The 21,705-nt window shown below is 37.9% G+C and overlaps 2 long non-coding RNA genes across 2 annotated transcripts in view; both read right to left on the bottom strand.

The window, feature by feature from the left end:
• Positions 1-12,250, bottom strand: part of LOC148935775 (uncharacterized) — a 107,613-nt gene extending 95,363 nt beyond the window's left edge. The window contains exon 1 of the long non-coding RNA XR_016140265.1: positions 9,942-12,250. This is a non-coding gene — a long non-coding RNA (uncharacterized LOC148935775). The remainder of the gene's footprint in view (positions 1-9,941) is intronic.
• Positions 12,251-12,595: 345 nt separating this feature from the next.
• LOC148935776 (uncharacterized) lies at positions 12,596-20,799 on the bottom strand. Its single transcript, XR_016140266.1, has 2 exons — positions 18,974-20,799; positions 12,596-18,868 (listed from the first exon to the last, which is right to left on the bottom strand). It is a non-coding gene; the product is annotated as an uncharacterized LOC148935776 (long non-coding RNA).
• Between the last annotated feature and the right edge of the window lie 906 nt (positions 20,800-21,705).

Consider the following 21,705-nt stretch of genomic DNA (forward strand, 5'->3'; position numbering starts at 1 on the left):
CGAATAATATTTGCGGACTTCTGTTCGGTTATAAGCGATCTCGGCGGAAGACCGGTTGCATGGACACGCTCATTAAAACATCGACTGACCGTCGCTCTAAAATTATTTACCATCCCGACATTATTTGGTAATGTAGCTTTAATAATACCATACTTCCGTCTCGCCGGCGATGAATATGAAGTGCCGTGCGGGCTGCCTAACTATACACGGTGAATAAATTTATTACCGGCAAGATGGACGAATGCAATTTAAATGCGGACCTTCCAGGAACCGCGGAGTACGCATAAACTGTTCGACAAAATCATGAGTCTCGTTTGAAAAAAATGCTGTACAGAAATCCCATACAGAAATATCGCGTCGCCTCTTTGAGAAGTCACGCACGGAAAGAACACTTTTGCTGGCAAATTTAAAAATTTGGCTAGATACAGATCTGAAAACGATTTTGTTGGATCTTCAAAATTATTATATACGATGTTCAAATGATTGTTAGAAGATCAAACATTTTTGGAGTATTATCATTATATTTAAGCGTTTTACAAAATAATTTTGATGGGCCAACAAAATTATTTTCAGATCTGTATCTAGTCAAATTTTTAGATTTGCCAGCAACAGTGTTCTTTCCGTGCGAGGAGAAGAAATAAACTGAAACGTAAAAGTGGAGAAGCAAATAATACCAAAATAAAGAAGACCAACATGAAATTTTGTAAAGCGTAATCCCGGATGTCCATTTTCCGTTCATTACTCGTGCCGAAATATTTCATGTTAAAAAATAAGATGGCATTGCTCAGCAAGATTAGATCTTAAGTATCCTATAATTTTTTATTTTTCTCAATTAAATATAAATATAAATTCAATTGAAGATAATTGGAACAATTGCTTCTATCGAGAACTACTTATTATTAACAGACTTTCAACGCAATCTAAACTATATTCCTAAATGGAAAATCGATTACCCCCCCCTCCTTCTTCTCTCATTTCCCCATATGAAATTTTTATTGAGAAAAATATCACCTCAACCAGGAATATGAGCAATGTCATTCATTATCTTATTGTTTGAAACTTATCGTTATAGCTTGTTGTATTATTTATTTCACATTAATTTTTAATTGAATTTAACTATTCTGGGAAAGAAGACATTTTATTTTTTTCTACACGTCTGAATTACATCATCCACTTTCGTGAACGTTGAACGAGATTAGGGGAAAAAAAAAAAAAAAAAAACAGTTAACGAATTGTCAATTTTTCTATAAAAATAAGTTTGTTTGTAAAAAGTTAAGCGGGAAAGTTAAACGTACGAATAGCTCAAGAATGTTTCCATATAATTGGTTAAAGCCGCGACAAAAGTCGCACTCACGCGAGCTTCTAAGCCTAAAGAGTCCAAATGACTCTTTCTCTCTGACAACCGGGAGAGTAATCGAGTAATGGTCGTCATTAGCGACTTGTGCTTTATGTAGCACGTTTATCACGGGGATCTCTCGCATATGCGGCGCGCACGATGCGTATAGAATCGCGCACGTTTGCCGCCGCATCATCGCTCCCGATGCTAAGCCGCTGATGCAGCATCTCCAGCGAAAAGTCGCGCGCGACTCTCGCGGACGGTTTCTGCCGCATGTAAGGACGAACGAATACGCCTTCTCAGAATCAGCCATGCGCTATTAATTAGCAAGCGTCGTGTGATTAATTCTTTTGTTATCATTACAAGATCGTTATTTGCCATGTTATTTCCAAAGCGGGATGTTTGCCGTAAGCAACCGGTGTAAAATCACAACATCGACGAGGGTCTTTGTGGGCCCTCGTTTGTCCATTTGTTGTAAAAAACTAAAAACTGCTTAAGGACGTATCGCGAGCCGCGACAAGATTAGCCGAGTTAATCTCTTAGTATTAATTATATAAAGTAATTTAATATACAAAATGAATCGTCATGTAGCACGGAACGAACGTTTGATCTCTCGAGCGCAAACGTAAATCGTACGAATATATTAAAGAAAATTTTTTGTGTACATTACGGTTGCGTTTTGTTTCTACTCTAATCTATTGCTATATGCGCAGAAATAGCGAACGTTTAATTTAGTTTTCAAGGTGTAGGGTCAATTAAATTTCATATCCTCGCAGCGTGTGAGAAGAAGAATTATCTCACCGGGAACCGTTGCAGGCGAGTTTCTGCGAGTTTCTGCACGCGCAGGGAGCGTATGCGAAAATCTTGAGTGTGTGCATCACGTACTACTACGATGGCGGCCTTGAGCGTAAGCGATCTGTTTACGAAAGGGCCGTCGACCTCGCGTTGTTCCCCGCGACCACAATGGCGTTTGTCGAAAGGGAGGAGAGCCACACAACAGCGTTGCTCGCAGAGATCCCAACCATTTACGTGATGTTTAATGACTTTCGTCGTTACGTCGTTACGAGATTTATGGCATCTACGATAAAACATTTCTTGCCCGAGGTACTCACCAAATACGACAATCGCCCGGTGAACTCACCTTTCTCCCCTCTGATTTTCCTACATAATAAATAATTAATGCCAACTGTAAATTCTCGCAAACACGCGAATAATTTATTTCTCTCGCGTTGTGTGAACTTTTTTTTCGATAAGGAACGATATTATTAAACAGAATGAGAGTACGGTATTTATTTATTATAGACATTTTGTAAGATTAGACGGTTATTGATCTTCATTATGTTCACATAAGTATTGTGATAAGACTTAATCTAGCGCATATACAACTCGTTATCAACCTCCCACTTATCGACTCAGTACGAGGCAATCTCGAGTCGCCCCGCCAAAATGGGAAGTTTATTGCAGAGAAAATAATTTATTTATAATAAACAGCAAAATTTTGGAAATTCTATCTCGAATTTATCACAAGTACACGTCGTGTCGTGGCTTATTTATTTAAACGATTTCCTTAATGTAACCATTAATATTAATGTTTCGTAAATTACCTCATAAATATACATAGATATAAATGCTTCGCGTGCGAGTAATTAATTGACACAGATATAATAATCTGTTCGGTAAGAACGCAGAAAAATTTCATTTTTAATAGATTTTTAATAGAATTATAGTATATAGTATAAATTAATAAATTCCAGTACCCTCGTATTTATCTATTTTTAATAAAATTATCATCTTCTTTTCGCATTGGAATCTAGCAATTGATCGAAAAGTAGACTAAAGTTATAGAAAATAACGGAAATTATTTCCATAATTAGATTTATATTTAATTTACAAATAAATTTTATTGAATTTTATAAAAAAAGGCATAAGACTTATTCAATTACATCAAGCATAATAAGTCTAAGTCTAATTATATGGTTGCTAAAATTGATGTATGATTATGATTTAATGTAAATGATATCAAGTAGAAAAGTATAAAAAAATGAATAAAATAATTAGAAAGAAAGTTCTTACGATTTCGAAAAATCGGAAAGAAAGACAACAGAATATTTGGCTTCTTTCGTCATTATGGACAGTTTTATTAACGTAGAATTTTGCAGATCCTTTTTGCAACACGCACACTGAATTGTAATTTCTTCCGAGAGTTTCTTGCGCGAAGTTAGGAGATTGCATTTCTCAAAGTAATTTCGGTTCAAGGTCCTCCTAAGGTTTCCTCCTCCTTCGATTCGCTTCGCTAGTCGTCGGATCGTATTTGCGATGCCTCTTACTCCAATATGAAATTAAAGCCATGAATTGCAAAACGACACAAGTCCGACTTTTAACGCGAGTGATTGGTATCATTTCGCTGATCTCACTTGGAGAATCTCACTTTAGCGAGGCAAAAGAAATAAAAAAGAAATAATAAAAATAAAATAAAGCAATCACGATCCCAAAGCAAGATTCATTTCTACCCCAACAATGTTGCGAGCGGAATTTCGAGGAGATCGTTTTTGATTATACAATTCTAAGGAAATGTCCGAAAGATTTACACGACGGCGCGTTACGTGGAGACTGCTAATTCTTTTCTATTTTCTACTGGACTACTTCCTTGTCATAGCAGAGGACGGTTGGATTAAAAAAAAAAAGAAAAAAACTGGCTTGGGACTCTTGGAGCAACACTTTTCTTGGCTATAAAAATTTCCACGGATCATCCCGCATAGGTTGTAAACCGAATTAACCTTCAACAGAAAAAATGTTGACCATAGGCTTTCAGCGTGTTGCACAATGTTGCATGTGTCTGAAGCTCCACTACGATATCGCGATGCAATCTCACGTGTTGAGTGGAATATCAAGAATATTTCACGTGATGCTGATACTCGTCTTGTACGCCAAAACAGCAACTTTTAACGTAAAATTATGAAATCAATTTAATTTTAAAATAAAACTCTTGTTCTCAAAATATACATAGTGTAAACGACTGAATATTTCTTTCTTTACAAATCATCTCGAGAAGTCTGAAGCTAGAAAATAGATTTAGGAAATTATAGATTGTAAAATATACATGCGACAGAGTCGTGAGAAAATAACATTTTGAATTAATAAGTGATTTAAGGCGATTTGCTTTATGGGAAATTATGGGTACGGACAAAACTTTCTATGTCGCTGCCCGACAGAGATAGCTACTTTGTGGCACGGTCTGTATTACGAAGGGAACGGTTTTTGTGTCCGGTGCAACCCTACGAACGGTCGTTGACCGGGAAATGACCTGCATCATCTCGAGCTTAGCTCTCCGTACCTGTTCATGTGCTACAATGTTGCTGGAGTCGATCAAGTGGCACGAGGATGTGGAAAGTGGCAGTTAAAGGCGAGAAACAAAGGTATACTTTGTTTGGAAAATGATACATTCTTACTTTCAAGATTTGTCGAGATAAGATTTCAGATATGGCTAACGAAAAAAAAACATTAAGTTAGTAATAAATTAATTGTAAATTGTTTATCATTGTTTTTAATAATAATATCATCTTTATGTAACTATTTTGTATCAAACTTTTTACTTTCTTTTCTTTTTTTATAATTTTTGCATAATTTATTTCGCTAACTAGTTCTCTATTAATAATATTATCACTAAGTAATTAAAAGAACGTCGTTGATTTCTAAATGCAAGATTAATTGTCATTTGCTGAGTTATGAATCCGAGATGGATGAAGCCGAAGACAAATGGCAAGGCATATCGCGAGATCTCAAGCAGGTTGCCGTACAAATTGCTGTCATCGAGATGTGCAACATAGTCTTAAACTCGTTTAAGAAGAGTGGACCACCTACAAGACGCCGGAAATTGAGGAAGAAACCACAGGATAGGCTTTAAAGGTAATTATGTACAGACGATTATTAACTATCACGAAAAAGATATATTGCACGAAAGTTTTTCGTTCATAGTTTTCTCGATTTTTATCAAAAATAAAGTTAACATTTTCATTAAAACTATATAAATCCGACTGCACCTTTTCATTTTGATATTCTTTATTCTGAAGAATGTAAATCGAATTTGCAACAAACACTTTGAAATTCTAACACGTCATGAAAGTTTCATAAAGTCGATGTAACACAAGAAGGCTTAACTTGAACTTTAATTTAATATTTCTAATATTTAAATTTATATAATTTGAAATTATTGTCATCACACGACACATACATAAAATGTATTTATAGTCAGATGATGTGTATCGTTATCCCAATGAAAGATTAGTTCCATCAGAATTTTCTGGCTCATCGAAGCAATTATAATCATCGTCTCCGTTCTGATTATAAATTATGAGCCCCGAGTCGGGCATAAGTGCCTACGTGTAATCAAGGATTAACCGCATCGAAACTACAGTAGATTCATTACGAAAGATCGCCGTGCAGCCAAGACACCTGGCCCTCGTAACGAATCGTTTGTTTATCGCTCGTGTGATTTATGTATGCGCGGAGATTAAACGTCCATTGCACGTCCGTCCGCGGTTTAATGGATTTTTCAAAATTTACCTTGCGCGATGCGTGCACGTGCGAAAGAGACCTCACCGCGAATACTTGCGGTCAGATTAAAACCACGCCATTTATTTAAGATAATAATACTAGCACTTTCTAATGATTTTTACCTGACAAAAATCTGCAAAAAATTATCCGCGTGGCAATAGCTTCTTTCAACGTCGGTTACACTTATTGGCGCGGAGGAGATACTTTTTTTTTTTTTTTTCCCCCCCCCCCGACAGTGTCGGATCGGAGTAATTCATTGTGACAATTTGCACCTGCGATACGTGCGATGCCTCGGTGCCTGCCACGGTGCGCATTAAACGCACGTACATCAGCCTTGGGGCGGCAGTTTCTGCGGACGGCCCGCTCATACCGGCAATCACGATAATCGCAAAGTTTATTGAGAAGCCCTTCCCGATTAACGAGCAATCGCCTCGAACGTGGCAAACACCGAGATCGCGTGATCAGAGCCGTTGTATTTCTCGAAAAATTGCGATGCGAGCGTTGCTCCAAAATTTGCATGAAGCGCCGCGTTCTCTCCCCCCCCCCCCCTCCTGCCTCCTCCTCCACCTCCTCCGCTTCGGCGTGCAAATTTGTCGAACACGCACGAAAAAAGCTTTCCCGGAAGATCCCGAGGTCTCCCCCCCCCCTTTTTGTTTCATGAATATTACATCGCCCAAATTTTACACGACACTCCATTAATCTGCGGGCACCGCATGTTGTCGTCATTATTGATGAATCCCGTGAATCCATCTTGATCACCTCGATCGTATCTAAAAGGCTCGATAACGTGTATATATATATCCGCTACATTGTATCATGTATAGGCATTTATCTGGAAATCACGATCGACTGTGTTGCCTGTGTTTAAAAATATATTTCAGTGAGATCAAACATTCTCGAGGTTAATTCATCTCGCGTTGCGGTACTCGGAAAGAAAATATTTAAAAATTTGACAAAATACAGATATAAAACTAATTTTGTTTGGTTGTTAAAATAATTACGTAGGACGCTTGAGCGTAATGACACAATGCAAAAATTTCTTATATTCACCAATTTAAACTTTCAACATATATAATTATGTTGAAAGGATCGACATTATTTTCAGATCTGGCCAAATTTTTAGTTACTTAAACGAACTTAGGCGAAACTTCTTTCCGTGTACATACCGACGATGATGCACCAAGGAAAAAAGTGGTACAAAAAAGCACGCTGCACCAGTGACCAGATTATCCGCGTCGTAATTCGCGACTGGCTTACATCGCGCGCGATTACGGTAATGAAGCGAAGGTAAATTACACCGATTCCCTGTAAACCTGCTATAACGATCGACGCAATAACTCGCGATCGCATCGACTGCGTCTCGGCATTCGCGACACGCTTTAGTCACACGCGCATATTGCTGCAAATGGATGCGGATAATCCCATGGAATCTCCCATGGGATTTGATTTCTCTCCGCGGCACGAAACTGGGACCTCAGCGATTCAGTCGTGCGATAAATTTGCAATATCGCGCATCGTTATCAATCATATTCGATATCGTATCATCCATAACAGACGATGACAGACGAAGAGTGAGAACAATTCCTTGAAATTTGGCTTCATTCGCCCGAAAAGCCATTATCTTATTTTCCTCGCAGAATTCTGCGAAGTCGATTATTTCTTTGGCAGAATGTCATTTATTCTATCCAAATTAAAAGCGACTGAAAAAGGAATCTTTTACGAAATTTCAAGGAAGAATAAAGAGATTTAAACAAAAAAAAAAAATGATACTCGTTGATCATCGGCATGAGTAAAGAAGAGCAGGCTCCATTACACTTTTCGCCGGCAACGTACGGTACTGCTTGCGCGCCAATCTCGGAAGGCCCTTGATCTAAATGCGTACGAACAAGGTATTTTTGCGCGGCCGTTGCATCTGGGCGACCATGAAGACGAGTACAGGCCGATCATCCCGGGTGCTTCGATCCCTGATCTCGCCCTAGGCGAGAGAAGCCCGACCCGCATCGTCATTTTTAGTCACGATCCGGCGAGATCTTAGCGATGCATGCGGTCGTTTTTCCTCTGGCTGAGATTATTTTCGTAACGAGCGTATTTATCATCATCGCGGACCTTGCACGACCGTCGAATAAATATTCATTATACCGTGATCTACTAATTTGTTTAGACATTTTCTTCAGACTTACTGAAAAAAAAAGAATGCGGTGCAGTCATAGCGAAAATTATCTATGGTATGAAAAATTAGCTAAAATGGATAAATGATTAGCAAACACTAGCGATAGCGCATATATTTTGTATCTAATCAATATAAATGATAGAGACAGAATTTATATCTGAACAATTTGTCAAAATTTAGCAAGAGAGTCTCTCTGAGATGCACAATCAATTAATACCTACTCGCATCTCTTTTAAAAATGGTTGTGTGATTTGATTACGAAATTTAAATTTTCTTGCTTAAATGTTGCTGTTATAAATTGTTAGATGTTGCTGCTATAAATTCTATATATAACAAACAATTTTCCAGATGCAAAAAAACAGACATTTTAACTATAACATTTAAAATTCTAGCTGAATCAGCGAATTATTTTTTTGAGTGCTCTCTGAATATATCTAATTTGAATTCCGTTCATTCCATTTATCTATTCGTTTAGTATCGTGTAAAAAGTTGTACAGAAATTAATATTTTGTACTGTAATTGTTTTTTTTATTTTGTATTGTAATTTTTATATATATATAATGCATAGAGTTTACTAAACAAAATTTGAGACATAAACGCAGCACGTGTTCGAAATACGTTTCTTCCAGAAGATACTATACAAAACTATAGTATTTTTTTAATTTTAATAAAGATTTAGATTTAATTTTTAATAATCCTGATATGTAATTTTTTTAAATTTTGTAAGAGACCGCTTCATAATTTTAATATGAGCCTCTCAAAAATCAAATAAATTAACTCCATAAAATAAAAAACAAAGAAAATTGATGAGCTGGATTAACCATATGTTTGAAATTTAAAAAATTTATAAAAAAAATTGATGTCAGTGTGAAGACTTCTGAAAGATTCGTATGTCGTTACTTACGTGTTTGGTACGTATTTCTTACCAAACAGCCTCCCAGCTTATATTATCTCGTCACCTTCCACCAATTTACATGTACATACATACGCACACAAGCTCTCAAGCATTGTTCGGTAGATACGATACGAGACGGGTGACAAACAAAACAACACGACGAACTTGAATTCTATAAACACATGCGCTCAAGAATTCTTGAAAATATATTATTCTTTAGAAATATATATCTATATCATCAGGATGTTCCCATTTAAATATGATCATTCCCTTTTATTCTGTAAACTCTCTAAAAAGGAAATAGACCTAATAAATATAATATCAAATTAAATAGTTCGAATTGAAGCCTACTATGATATTATTGTTGTATTATGATTACTATGATACAGTATTTATAAAAAAATATTAAAAACGGAGGAGCATGTATATACTCTTTTTCACATTAACGTGAATGTAACGATAGTTATAGTCAGGATATTTACTATCCAGGGAGAAACCTGGAATTCTTAGAGAATTTTATTGAAAATTAAGAAATTTTTTGAAGATGTTTTTGTCCTTATATTATAATCGGGAATTTACCGATCGAATTATTAACAAAAATAGTGGACCCATTCATTGTAAATTCATTTTACGACTAATGCAATATTCAATATTGAAGACAAGATTTCATCTTAGGTGCAATTTTGAAAACGGATATTTATTTTAATAGCTTTATAAAAGTTGAATTTTATATCGGTTAATCATATGCATTATATAATTTTCCGTTTTTAACTTGACTTTTGAAAATAAAATTGAAAATTTTATGCGATATAAAATATTTTTTAAATTCCTTATAATTTTTTTCAAAATTTGTCAAATTTAATCATTAAAATTCGAATAATTTTTTATTTTTTAATTTATAAACTTTTTATGAATGGAAAATATTAAAGACTTTGCACAATTATGTGAAGGAAAAATTAAAGAGTAATTAAGAAATAATCACTCACTCGATATCCTCGGGCGGCGTATTCCTTTCTTGATTAATCCGGGTATTCCATTATGATTCTTAATATTTTTTAACACATTAACACAATTGATACTTGATATTTTTTTAATATACACATGTACACAATGGTCTTTAACACACTTGCATTCGAACGCATTCTTTTAGTAATTATCTCGACGATCGATCGACATGGAACGAGAAAGCTGCACGCAACCGAGTCGATTAAAACGATCGCTCGTAAAATAAATTTATCCTCGCGATCGAAGAGTTTCGTAAACGAAACCCGGCGGGACGTAATCGACAACACATGCGTCATGGAAAAAAAAAAAAAAAAACGCGACCGAACGAAGAAACGCGCCGTACGGAAACACTCGTACGAAAACACCCGTACGAAAAAGCGCCGTTCAGAATCCCCCGACTTGTCGATGCGAAAATTCGAAAAATAAAGTGCCATTATGGCGGACGCGAACGTGAACGCGGTGACCGTTATGCAAACGTCGAACGAATTTACTTGTCTCCATTGAATCTCGCGACGACTTCTTTCAATGTATTTCTCAGGGTATTTCTTGATATCAAATGACAGTCGTCAAATATCAGATGAATGGTTTGCGGGATTCGTGAGACTAGATGTTTGTCAGAGTGACGTCGGCTAATTATTAGCGTCGCGATCGCACTAGGCGATTAACGCGCAAAGACGGCGCTAAACACGACACTTCCGATTCCTCGTCGCGAGATTCGTTCCGGATAAATAATCGATGACCCGGAACGATCGCGCAATTCGACTACACACCGGCGTTGCGCGAGAAGAACTGGTCGATGAATTCGAAATTCGATCACGTGATGGACGGCGTCTAACTTCGTGCTGTTGTGCGATGCAGAAAATTCCTGAATCGCCCGAGAAATCGGAATCTAACGAACGCGTTGAATTGAGATACGCGTTAATTCCGCATGAGACAATTGATATATAATCAATTGTCCATTATTAGTTTTGTTACCTAAAACGATCTTCGGTATGCGAGATTCATCGGAAATGGATGCCATGAAAATATGCGACTTGATTAAACACGGGTGAATTGAGCGACGATTTACGAATTCGACCAGAAGCATCACATCTAATTTCGCGCGGTTCGAACAACACAATGTATTGTCCATGTATTCGTATTTATTTTTATTAATATTAGATACATACAAATAGCGCTACTTAATTTTTAATATTATATATTTATATATACTATGAAAAACAAATGTAAATTAATTACGCAGTCATCACAACGTAATATTTGTAAAGCTGTGTAACAATGTAATGTAAGCTGATAACGTAATGTAAGCTGTTAAAACATAAATCTTGTGCTAACAATTACTCTTGTAAAGCGAGAGAATCAATCAGGATTGCGAAAAAAGAACAATAAATTCGACTATCGATTTAATATGGTATTTTTAATTGGTTATTTCGATTAATGCGATTGGTTTATTCCTTCTTTATTTGGGATTTCAAATTTTTTCTAATACGGATAAGACTTAAGAGGAGAGATGGAAGAGCAAACTCTGACGAAAAATTTTACATATATACATATACATGTGCATATCTACATATATAGATACGCCCATGTAGATATACATATATACGCACGCACGTGTGTATTTTCGTATATATTTTTTGTATCACATTATCTAAATTAATTCTAAAAATTCAAAATTGTTTCTTCATGTAATTTATTAGTTTAGCTATTATAATAGTTTTGTAGATATAGGCTGTGAAATTTTTATATAAAGCAAATATTGATTTGACAACTTTAAACTCCATATTAAAGTAGTAAATGGTAAAAAAGATTTAAATTTAAAAAATTTTTTTCGTTCTTGACATGAATTCTATATAGTGTTAATGCATAAACTTTAATAGTGGAAAAAGATTTCCAAATCAATATAAATATCATATGAAAAAAATCGATATGAGAAATACCGCATTCTGTCAATAATACAGCTTCCTCTTAAAAAAAAAAAAATAGAAATACATTTATTTATTTCTGAGATTATATCTAACTCTACACACACACACACACACACACACACACACACACACACACACACACACACACACACACAGAAATTGTTTAATGAAGTTAAATTCGAAATACTTATTAAAGACACATTTTTTATAAAAATAGGAAGATATGAATACGGATCTATCTGCTTTCTCATTGAAATATTATAATTATAATTTATATTGTATTATTGTATTATAGTTATTATTTTTATAAAATGTTAATTATAAAATGTTAAAAAATTTTTTCATAATTTATAATTAATTATAATTATAAATTTTTAATTAATATTTTTGACTAAGGTCAAAAATAAAATTTTAAGATTTGACTAATATTCCATCAGATTAAAATAAGTAATTAATGAAAAATTAGAAAATTTCAAAATCGTATCTTTATAATATAAAGAAAAGATATTAATTAAAAATTTTAAACATAGATAGATTAAAAATTATCGTTCAATATTTTTAGTATTAATACAAATATTAACTTTACTAGAACTGTTTTTCCCTTTACTTTCTTTCTTTTACTACATTTCCGAGAAGTAAATCCAAAACAAGATGCAATTATTTTTAAAAATTTGAAAAATTATATATTATATATTTAGAAATAAATATTTCTTTTTTTTTTTTGAAAACATGGTGAAAAAAATTTCATGCATGTATTTTTTTAAAAAGATTAATAAGACTAAAGATTATATTTTTGTTTGTATCGGAAATGCTGAATCTGTTTACATCACAACTACTAATCTCGATAATATATTTCTGAATAATATATTTCTGAACGTTTCTTATTTGTGAGAAGGATTTTCTTGATTTATTTTCATAGTCGCGTCGCTTCCACTTCGGATTGTCGACGATCGATGTGACAAGCGATGCGAGAGATCTAGAAAAAATGCACAATTAAAAAAAAAAAAAAAAACGAAGACATAATTCGATAAGATGTAGATGACAACAAAGAAAGAAAGAAGGAGAGGAAGAAGAAACTGACGTACGACAACGTTTAATATCGTTATTATGCTTCTTTTTCTAATAAATGTATACGTGTCTATGATTAAATGACTAATGAGGATTCTAAAGAAAACAAATAATTCTCGAAAACTCGTCACTTATATCAGATAATCATGCTCTTTGTACGAGACATCTGTCTGGAGCATTATGTGTTTCATCGCGTGAAGGATTATCACTTTTTTTTTATTAACTTTTTATATTGGTGCCAACAGCATTAATAGGCCGCAACTGGTTGTGGATTATAAGCCAGATTATCGATGTTGCTAAAGTCCTTCTAGCCGTTCCGAATAATTTATGCACATCTTATTGAAGTAGTATCCGAAATTTCTGAAGTTCATTATAAATGTCTGAGTGCAGAAGTATCTATTCCGTGAAATAACAATTTTTTTTTAGATAATGAATAATATCATCTAAACAATACTTGACCACAAACAATAATTGAGCTTAAACACAACAATATACAACATATTACTTGACGACGGAATATTTGACGTATAAAAATTATTTTCTTGTTACAACATGATTTATTTACAAGTTAAAATCTGTATTAATTTTCTTCTTAGAAAATTTAAACAAACTTCAAGGCGCAAAAAAGGTGTGGTGTTATTTCAAGGAAATTATTTTTTAAATTATTTGAAATTATTACGATTTTGGAAGCTTTATTTCACGCAGAACGTATATGTCTTCGAAAAGTAAAAAAGGAGCTAGAGATAATAGCGATGAGGGCGGAATATTCTTTTCGGGCAGCTTAACGTCTCGTACCATTTCGCATATTTAAAATGCAAATCTGTACGTCAATAAGTCTCCGGTACGAGATTTGAGGGAGAAAAAAATTTGAAGAAAGAAAAAGAGAGAGAATTCTCGCTCCCTTTCTTTCTCCTTTTCCGATATGCTTTCAAATTCTATGTTACTTGTCTGAGATCCTTCACCCAGAAACGTCGCTATTTGCTACGTCAGGCGTGGTCAAGCGATATAATCGATTTAACCGGTCGATTTGATTGACAGTTGAGAGTATAAATGACTCGTGATTTTATTACGTAACTTATTATGTAACTTTCTAATTTTAATAGTAACCTTAAACTTTGTCAGGTCGATTTATTTATTTTGCAAAAAAAGAAACGCGCGCGATCATTATTTTCATATTTCTTTTAAAATAATTCGAACGACAGTTCAACATATTTTCTATCTTTTGTTTTCTAAAACAAAAAAGTTTTATAGCCACATGTACTTAATTTATTCGAAGTCTCTATAAAAAACCGTTATTAGAGTCTATTCATTTCTTTTTAATTAAGATCACGCGCAAATTTATTGATAAATAAATTCATTCAAAAAAGTGTTTTATTGGTCCAGCTAGAATTCTAAATGTTACAGTTAAAATGTATCGCTGTTTTTTGTATCTGCTGTTGAAAATTTTTTGTCGTATGTAAAATTTATAACAGCAGCATCTAACAATGTGTGCAAGAAAATTAAATCTCATCATATAATCATATAACATTTTCATAAGAGATGTAAATAAATATTATCTGATTGGGTGTCACAGAGAGACTTTCTTGCAAAATTTAACAAATTGTTCAGATACAAATTCTATCTCTATCATTTATATTGATTACAAAATGTATGCGATATCGTAGTGCTCGCTAGTCATCTATCCATCCTAGCAAATTTTTTTGTATCTAACAATTTTCCCTATCAAAATCATTTTTTTTAGTATTCGATCGATTATTTTCAAAGTCTTTTTCTGCGGATAAAAGATCCGTTTTAAGGTATATCTATGCGAACTTGTTCCGTAAAAGTATGTGTATAAATAGCGTCGATTGTTTCAATGTGTCGTTCGGTTGCTGGACCGTCTGTGCCTGAGTTTTGAGGCAAAGGATTATTGTTGCGCCTTGCTCTCGTCGCGCGTGTGCGTAAACATGCGTGTCCTTCCGCGCGCGAAAGAAGGAGAGAGAGAGAGAGAGAGAGAGAGAGAGAGAGAGAGAGAGAAGGAAGATCAGCCGTGTGCGTATACGCTCGATCTTGCTCGCGTCCTTTACGACGTGTAAATCACGAATCCGAGACGCTTCAGAGATCCTTCGTCCCCTATATGACCGCGCCGTTAAAGCGTCCACGAGGGTTTTACGACGGAAAGCAGAGAGAGAGTCTTTCCAGGATACGGTGAATTGAATCGAACGAGCGTGCTTCTTTGACTACAGCGGCCGTTTAAGCCGCGCGCAAACGCCGTTTTATTTGGAGAACGCACGACGAACGCCGGATCGCCGCTCTCGACAGGACTCGAGAAATCATAAAATTGCGATCGAACGGAAAGCCAAATCGATGGGCATGACGTTACGTCCTCACGAAATTTCATCGCGAATACATTATTGCCTTCTCTCTCTCTCTCGTGATAAACACAATATCGATGTAATTGATGATGCTATCAGAGAAAACAGATATGTATGATAAACGATAATTTATTCGCGGATGGTGATGGGTGCGCGATATTTCATTGGCCGTTATTATAAGAAAAAGAGAATGTGTATTTCGAATAGCACGCATCGATCTCACATGTTGCTGAGAAATAATGCACATTATTTTAATATGAAAAATAAAAATCATCATTTCCTGTGAGGGGAAAAAAATTTAATCAATATCATAATATAAATATATTAATATGAGCATCGATTTATTAAAAAAGAAAAAATATTACTTTAGCTTCGGACCGCTAGAACATTATATCTTCTTCATAAACAATGGCACGTAGTTAGCGACAAAAGCAGCTACCTTGGATTTATATAAATTAAAAATAAAAAAAGTTATTAAGATTCTTTCTTGCCGAGTATTGTCCGTGTTTTATTGTTGAAAAATTATCAGACTTAACAAAGTTATATAAATAAAATAATGTTAACGAAATTCTCTGACTATAAAAATTATATGTACGTATTATAATTAATTAAAAAATTCGCGATATATATCTTTACATTGAGAGTAAGGAAAACCGTCTGGTTTCTAAATTCTTCACAACAAAATATTCTTTCGCCCGGCAAAACATATTTTTATAGACGAAGGCAGAGGAACGAAGGCGAGAAAAAGCGAGCAACGCGAGTGACCTCGGGGGCGAACGGTGGGCCGAACGCGAGGACGGGCGTTCAGGAGAAAGCGTAAATAAAGTAAAAAGGACGATTCCCGAGACGGAACGGCGGTGGCAGGATATAAGCGTGCTGCGGTAGCCACGAATCCTTTCGCGGCAAAAGGCGATTATGTCAAATCATCCCGTGCAACGATTCGCGCAGCGGAGTGCCGGAGTTTGCGCACGATCGCGGCCCGATGTGTTTGCGGCTCGTGCGTGTGAGAAAAATCACCTCTCCCCTGGGCTTTAAGCCCCTTCCAGGACTTAGGGCTAATCTCGACTCGGCTCCATAAAGCTCCTTTTACGGCCGTGCATTATTTTAAAAGCGGGATATCTCCTACGCGCGAGCGAAATGTGAAGCGAATTAAGTAATATCTCGACGGTGCTTGAAAACATTTTTCATTCGCTACCGCGCTATAAAGTTTCAGATAAGCTTCGGGAAGATTTTGTATCGCGGAACACACGGAAAGGTTGAGTTACGGATCGTGACACGGGGACACCACGTGTGTGTGCGCGCGCGCGCGCGCTTTAATTTTAATCACTCGAGATATACGTCGGAATTATTCGTCACGGGAACAAATTCCTCGAAAATATTTTACTGCCTCCTACGTGGAGATGGATAAGACGATTAATCGGCTTGTATTCTCGACGAAAAAGTATCAGGGATAATTCCTATTTCGAGAAGGCTGAATTATTTTGTAAAACTCCCTCATTTTATAGTAGATACGATGAATAGCTCGCGAATCAGTCAGAGGGACGAGGGATGCGGATCTTTGGGGCTACAGCGGGAGAAAGATTCGCTTTCGATTTTAATCTTTCCTGATGTCCCTCTTCGCTTCACCTCTCTCCTTCTCTTCTCCGAGTCATAAGCCTTTCGCGCGTTCCCTCATCCCCCTCATATGACTTTTTTCTTCGATCCTCTTCTTTTTCTCCGCCCTCTCGCTCTTCTCTCTCTCTCTCTCTCTCTCTCTCTCTCTCTCTCCTTCTCTTTTTTTTTACTTCCTCCCCTTCTGCTCCTTCTTTTTGCCCATGTCTTCCGAATGCTATTACGTGCGGTTGCTACCGCGGAGAACACAACTACCGATCAGGTCCGTTCGGAAGACGTGGAACGGGAGGAACTTACAATTAGGCAATTTAAATCAACCGTTCCGATCCCTACGGTGTGTGTGACGCCAATTACCATATTTCATATTACCCACGGGTGAAGGAATAAAGGGGGGGCTATACATGGCTATATGGCTCGCTATACTGGATTACGAAATAAATCTTCGCCCACGGTTTCGCGCGCGCACGCGGCAAAAATATGCTCTGTTACTGGAAAATAAATCTATCGTTGTTATTATCTGGATTACAGAGAATTATCACGGAGCGATTATATTAGATACGCGAAAGAGCTCTCCGCTGTGCGATCGAATTACTGTAATCGACATGGGGGAACTTTTTTTCACATGGGAATAATTTATGTTTCAACTATGCTCTATTATTACGTAAGAATTTATTCTTTCCTTGTATTTCGCGTCCAGCCTGAGCCTTCCTTCTCATGATTCATCTGCTTAAAATCAATTAATGCAAATAGCAACGCGACATGCGCCTGACAAATAAGAATTATCGGGTCGGCTAAGTAAAAAATGGCTTGTCCGCTCGAATGATCGCGATATTCCTCCTAATGGGACTTTGATTAACGCGAGTGTCTAGCGAAGTTGAGAATTGGTCTCGCAGGTGACAGCGCATAGATTGATACAGATTAGTAAAATGCGCGCGCGGATCGTTGATAAAGCGAACTCGGCTCTCGTCAGATAGGGACCTCCGTCGGACATCCGTCGGTTATTAGGTTTGTATACCCGGCTGTATACCTGCGTCACTCCGCGAGACAACGCCATGGCGAAACACGCGGGACAACGCCGACGCCACGGTGACGAGATTGACCGAGGTGCCGGCTCGTTTTTGCAAAACGACTTGGCATTTTTCAGATATCTCAGATACCTCCCTCCCGAAGATTTATTCCTCGTTCTGCCGCTCCGTAGCTCGTTTGCATATTTCCTAGTGAATTAAGGTAACGGTATAGTTGTAACTTTGGGTAAGGTAAAGAGAGAATGAGGAATAAATGTATTTTGTCACGCCAACTCTGGTGGACTCGGCGAGCCTCGGGAGGAAATACGAGGAGTCTCGTAGTGGGATCGTGGGAGATCTAAGTTCCGGGAAGATGCTGCAAAGTGCTTCGACCCGTCGTTACGACGCCACTCATACATTGGCGCGCGAGAAAAGTAGTTGCGCAGCGTTATCGTACTATGCCTTTGCCGTATAATGTACGTTACTACATCGTACAATAGAAACGACGCCGAGCGTGGCGTACGATGAGGAGAGAGAGAGAGAGAGAGAGAGAGAGAGAGAGAGAGAGAGAGAGAGAGAGAGAGAGGGTCGGACGAAGATAAAACCAGAGAGCGAGAGGAAGAGAGTAACGCAGCGTGCGCGATTTTGCCTCTTTTGCCAGTTCTGCTTTTTTTTTTCCTCTTCCTCTCTTCTTCCCTCTTCTTCGCCTCTCTCCAACGCTCTTTGTTGGTCCAGGGACGTATCGACGATCTGTGATGAACAAAGATCACCGCTTTCGTTGTCCGGCATCACGTTTCATCTTTCGTTGTATTTTAATAATTTCATCGGTTTCATTAAACGCAATAACAAGAGGAAGAAATGTCTATGTTTCCGGATCTTCTTATTAGAAGGAAGGTAGTCGATGATGCGTGTCGTTTTATTTGAGGTAAATACTGGATCCGAACTATAAGCAAATCGTTTTGGTTCTTATATATGCGATGCGAGACTCTCTCTGTAATTATCGATGGCAACTGCCGGGGCAAAAAAGCGAAAGATAAAAGAATTAAACCTGAATAGCCTCCTACGGACGGTCCATCATGTTACAGAAGCTACTGCGGCGGCGGTAGTAATAAGCGGAAACGCAAATGACGGATGCAAGCTGTGATTAATACGTGTTTCGCCTTTCTAGAGAGAGGAAGAGTCATCAATTAGATTTTCTGCACACTATCATCTTTTTTATTTTACTAGAAAACTTTCTTCTTTGACCGCTTTGATTTATTATTATTTACATTTTGTTAGAGATAAAAATTTCGACATTAACGAGTTTGTTTCTTCTTTATTTATTGCTGTGCTTTACGTTTAAAAAAATATTGTTCGTTCGAGCGAGATGTGTGTTAATTCTTGTGCAAGGCTCGTCGAAATAAACACGTCGGCCTCGCGGATTTAACCCAGATTCAAGTTCTGTGAAATCAATTACGCGGCAGTTCCTTTACTTCCGATTGGGACATCTTTGTTGTGAAACGCGTCTCTCCTCTTTTTCGAGAGCCGCGTTTAAACATGCTCGTTGCAGCACGAAGATTCATCGAGGATTCCTCGAAGCTATTCAATGACGAACGTGACGTTCGCGAGGGAAGTCTTTATGCCACGCGAAAACCGCAAACAGAGAGCACAACACGAGAAGCGATATCGTGCAATATGACGATATCGAACAATATCGATGTTGCACATTGCGTCTATCATAAATTTTTTAAGAATATTATTTCCTAGAATAGAAACAACATTAATATTTTCATTAATATTTTTGACAATTTATTTTTAGAATCTTTTCTGAAAAGACGTCTGATTAAAATTCGACCCCTCCAAAATTATTATTCACAGTTTCATCTCGCCGTATGATTTTTGCACGCGATCTTTCCGTCGATTTGCGCGAAGCTGCGCCGTGAATACGAAACACGGACGGTGCGCGAGGTACGACAGCCTCCAGCTTACATCCCTGCTTACATCTCCTCCTTCCATCCATCCTCGCCTCTTCTTCGTGCACTCCCCCATTCCCTTCTGCATCGTCCCGAAGGGCCGATCTCCTCGTCTTTTTCCCCTTCGGGTCCCTCCCGTTCGATTTGCTCGCTTTGTAGCAGCGTCACGGCTACTTTTGTTGCTCCTCGCGCTGCTCCTCCTTTTTCTCTTGCTGCGTCCTCCTCCTCCTCCTCCTCCTCCTCCTCCTCCTCCTCCTCCTCCTCCTCCTCCTCCTCCTCCTCCTCCTCCTTCCTTCCTCTTTCCCTCCGTCCTGCGCTTGCCTCTTTGTCCCTCTGGCTGCGCTCGGTTCCTCTTTGCCCCGAGATTCGTTCCTCTTTTTTCTCCCTCCTCTTTCTTGCCTGCCCTTCGCTCCTCGCTCGGAGCTGGTCCAGTTGCTTCTTTTGTTTTGGTCGAATGAACGAGAACGATGGCGAGTGTACGCGCGCGCGAGAGAGAGAGAGAGAGAGAGAGAGAGAGAGAGCCGGAGTTGGGCCGACGGAGAAAAAGAGTTGAGAGCAGGAGAAAGAGAGGAAAGAAGCACACTTGAGCGAAGCGTGTCTCGACACGCGAGATGCAGGATCGAATTCGACCGTCGGATCCGGATTCACGAAACTGGCGATCTCTCGGATCATTCCCGTTTTGAAATCTTCCTCCTGCCCCTTTCTTGCCATCCCTCGTTGTTGATGCCTTTTTCCTCCTTCTCTCTCTCTCTCTCTCTCTCTCTCTCTATATATATATATATATATATATATATATATATATATATATATACCGATTTAATGTTGACAGAAAAAAATGCTGCCGCGTGGCTCGTAAAATTCACTTCGCCGTGAGACGCGTCGCCCTGATGCGCTAATTATATTCGAGAAGGTGTCCGTGATTATTATATTATATATTATATTATACGCGAGAGAAAGAGAGGAGAGAAAGAAACGAGGTCCGTGCGTGACTTAACGCGCGATAATACTACTAACGATGAGACATGTTGAAACGTGATTCACGGCCGGGCTCTATACGACTAAGCTGGCTCGTTGAACGCACAAAATTATCATTTCTGATCCGTTTGGAATTGACGTATCCGTTTCTCCGGATATTTTTATAGGAAGGCTCTCTCGTTTGCGCGGCTTGTAAGCTACGCGCCCACTCCCTCTTTCTTCCTTTGAGAGCCATTCTCGACTCGGGATAGTGCTCGTATCGCTGCTCCGTGTGTCACGAGATTCGATATGCGCGTAGGTGAGCATTCAATGGACTCTCCCTAAACACACACACACACGCACACACGCACACACACACACACACACACACACACACACACACACACACACACGCGCGCGCGCGCGCGCGCGCACACGCACACACACACACACACACACACACACACACACACACACACATACACACACTGCGAGTTACGAAGGGTATGGCAGCGAGATTCGATGAAGCTGTAAGAGGGACTCGTAGAAACGCGAAGGCAGGACAAAAAGGGTGGAAGAGCGTCGGCGATCTTCTTGGCGAACGCGCGGCCACTTATCGAGCATCCCGCGAACGCGTCGGCTTTCCATAGAGCGGTACAATGCGCGGGGCATACACTCGGCTATTCCGAGTGAAGATCATTAATGTCATCGGCGCTGACGCATAATACCGAAGTCGGACAGTCGGAGGAAGAAAGAGAAAGAGAGAGAAAGAGAGAGAGAGAGAGAGAGAGAGAGAGAGAGAGAGAGAGAGAGAGAGAGAGAGAGAGAGAGAGAGAGAGAGAGGGAAGAATCTCAGTAACGAAGCTGTAATGAA

Source organism: Pogonomyrmex barbatus, unplaced genomic scaffold (assembly GCF_055798465.1).
Source record: "Pogonomyrmex barbatus isolate J1 unplaced genomic scaffold, ASM5579846v1 scaffold4, whole genome shotgun sequence".
NCBI classification, from domain to species: domain Eukaryota; kingdom Metazoa; phylum Arthropoda; class Insecta; order Hymenoptera; family Formicidae; genus Pogonomyrmex; species Pogonomyrmex barbatus.